At 38.0% G+C, this 3,455-nt stretch overlaps 1 pseudogene; it reads right to left on the reverse strand.

Moving 5' to 3' along the window:
- Positions 1-409: 409 nt before the first annotated feature.
- Positions 410-933, reverse strand: LOC117082511 (annotated as a pseudogene).
- Positions 934-3,455: the final 2,522 nt, after the last annotated feature.

The following is a 3,455-nucleotide window of genomic DNA, read 5'->3' on the forward strand; positions in this document are numbered from 1 at the left end:
TCAACTATAATTGTAGATTTGTCTATTTCTCCTTCCAGTTCCATCAGTTTTTTCTTCACACATTTTGCAGCTCTTTCAGATGGCTGTCTTCTTGGTGTATTGACCCTTCATCATTAGTAATGTTCCTCTCTGCCTCTGGTAATTTTCTTTGCTCTGAAATCTACTTTATCACTTATTAATATAGCCATTCCTACTTTATTTTAATTAATGTTTGTATAGATATAATTTTCCATTTTTTTGTTTTCAAACTGCCTGTGTCATTATGTTTGAAGTGAGTTTCCTACAGACAACATACAGTTGAGCCCTGCTTTTTAATCCACTCTGTCAATCTCTGCTTTTTATTGCTGCATTAAGACTATTTATATTTAATATCATTAATGGTGTGTTAGGACTTAAGGCTGCCACTTTATTTTTTTTGCAGATCACAGAACTTTATTAAGATGGAATCACTGCAAATTACATAGAAGCTACTAGACTAAGCCAAAATCTATGAGGTTCATATGAACTTACAGTTATACAAATAAGAAACAAACGGCATATTCAAAACCATAAAGAAATATCCTGATGCCCAGGTGATGAAGGCTGGGGTGAATAAGTCCTCACATTTATTTCAAGTTGTTAAGGAGTTTGTGGGCAAAGCAATGGTCCCTTGCATGCAAGAAGTCAAAGAGTTTCTCTTGCGATCTTCTTCTGTGTGTGATCGAGAGGCTACATGCTTGTCACAGAGCTCTAACTGCTCCCAGGCCTTTACACATTCCTCCAACTGCTCATATTGCTCTCTCCCTGTTGTTAGGGGATTCACTCATTCCTCCTCTTCTTCTTCCACCTCCTTAGGATCCCAGGACCTGCTCAGCATCTTTTGCTCATCCTCCAGTCCCATGTCTGGCTATGGCTCCAGAGTCAACATGAGCAGCAACAGCGGCACCTAATCCACTTCAGGATCAAAAAGGATTTGAATATTTTGTTTTGTTTTTTATTTCTCTGTTTTCTTTTACTTGCTTTACTGTGGGTTACTTGAAAACTTTCAGAATTCCATTTTGCTTTATACTGTTTTTGAATGTATAGCTCTTTGAGTAACTTTTGTGTATATGGCTGCTGTAGTATTACACCATATATACAAAATATCACAGTCTAATGCGGACTTATTTATTTCATCAGTTCAAGTGACATATAAGCACCTATCTTTTTATAAGTCAATATACCCTTCTCCGTTTATAATTGCCTTGATTTGTTTATGGTCACCCTGCATAGGATGAATCCCTTCCAAAATTTGATTAAGATGTCAAGACTAATGATACTATATTCATCCCCAAGAGAAAATGGAACGGTTCATGACTCACATAATGAGGCTTTCTGAAAAGAGCACTGTGGCTCATAAGCAGTGCCAAAAAATGGCTTGAGAGAGCAGAGAAAAGCTTGGGGTATTTATGGCGGTTAGGGAGTAGGGTCAGAGCATAGGTTCCTGCATCTGGTTCAAACTTCCCCTGGCTGAAGGAGGGAGAACCCAGGCTTTCTTATCAGTTTGCCCAGATGTGAAGCAGAAACAGAAGGAGGAAGGATGAAACTTCAAAGCTGTCAACCATCAAACATCAGAAAAACTGGATCAAGCTTTGTTACATCATTATTTTACATACATGTAAAGTTTTTCTCTCCATCTTTTATGTTAAATAGATATTTTCTAATGTACCATTTTAATTCTCTTGTTTCCTTAAGATTGTTTTTGAGTTATTTTTCTTAGTGGTTGCTTTGGGGATTATACTTCATTCTAACTTATTACAATCTAGTTCAAGTTAATAGCAACTTAATTTTAATGGTATATAAAAACTTTTGTTTCCATACAGCTCCATTCTCTCCATTTCTTTCTTTGTGCAATTATCATCATAGAAATTACATCTTTTTGTACATCCATTAACACAGTTTTATAATTATTACTTTATGGCATTGACTTTTAAATCAGAAATGAGAAAAAAAGAAAAAACATTATGCCATATTTTATATTTATCTATGAGGTGCTTGTATTTCTTCATGTGGATTTGACCTACTGACTAGTGTCCTTTCATTTTAACCTGAAGGATTCCCTTTAGCTTTGTGTGGGTGGTAGGTCTACTAATGACAAACTTCATCACTTAAATTTACCTGAGAATGTCTTAATTTCACCTCCATTTTTGAAGAACGATTTTGCTGTATATAAAATTTTTGGTTGACATACTTTTTTCCCCCACATCAGAGTTTGATTTAGTACCGTTGTGAACACACAGAATCTCAAAAAAGTCCAATGCAAACAGAATAGATTTCTTGGAATCTAATTTTTTTAATTGCCTGACAACCTACCTCTAAGAAAACTTATTTAAGTGAGGCAAATTATTTTGGGAAGGTGAGTATAAGAGGCAGTAGGAGGAAGTTAAGGAAAATTACCACCACATATTGCAGAAATGTACTGGAAGGCAAGTATAGCCCAAAGGAAAATCTCCACTGAAAAAAAAAAAAAATGTTGAATGCTGACCATAGAACTAGCACCCTGCTCCCAGCTCAATAATTTGAACCAAAAAAAAATTTAAAAGACCTTGCTCAATCTGAGGTTAGTGAAGGAATATAGGAGAGCTGTGTGTTAGTGTGACACATGAAATCAAACAGCACTACTATTCAAGGGGCATTATGTCTTGATCTTGGGATCAAATACTCTAGGCCTTGAGCTGGAGAGTCTGCATTACAGTAGAAAAAGGGGAAGTGCTTTATGCATGTGGATTCAGGACATACCAGCAACCTACATGTGCAGTATTGTCTAAGCCATAATGATCTTCCTCATCTCCCACTGAAGGTAGATAGAATCTCTGGCCGAGGGCGGGGGCTCACACCTGTAATCCCAGCACTTTGGGAGGTCGAGGTGGGCAGATCACGACGTCAGGAGATCAAGACAGTCCTGGCCAGCATGGTGAAATCCTGTCTCTACTAAAAATGAAAAAATTAGCTGGGTGTGGTAGCGCATGCCTGTAATCCCAGCTACTGAGGAGGATGAGGCAGAAAAATCGCTTGAACCAGGGAGTTGGAGATTGCAGTGAGCCCAGATTGCACCACTGCACTCCAGCTTGGCAACAGAGCAAGACTTTATTTCCAAAAAAGAAAAAAGAAGAAATCTTCCATTCTGTAAGAAGAAATCTCTTACAGAACTTTGATAGAAAGTTGGGTCTCCCCTGTCCCCTGTTGTCATCTCCTCCTCCTCCTCCTCCTCCTCCTCCTCCTCCTGCTCTTCCTCCTCTCCTTCTTCTTCTTCTTCTTCTTCTTTTCTTTCCCTTCTTCTCCTTCTCCTACTTCTTCTTCCTCTTCTTCCTCATAGGGAAACCAAACATTTATACCCCCTGAAGCTGAAAGGAATAAAGAATGAACACATACAGCAAGTTGCTAGGTGCATGTCTGTTTAGGAATTGCCTTAACATTGGATTTTTATTGGCAGAACC

The sequence above is a fragment of the Trachypithecus francoisi genome, unplaced genomic scaffold (assembly GCF_009764315.1).
Source record: "Trachypithecus francoisi isolate TF-2019V2 unplaced genomic scaffold, Tfra_2.0 Lachesis_group9, whole genome shotgun sequence".
Classification (NCBI taxonomy): Eukaryota; Metazoa; Chordata; class Mammalia; order Primates; family Cercopithecidae; genus Trachypithecus; species Trachypithecus francoisi.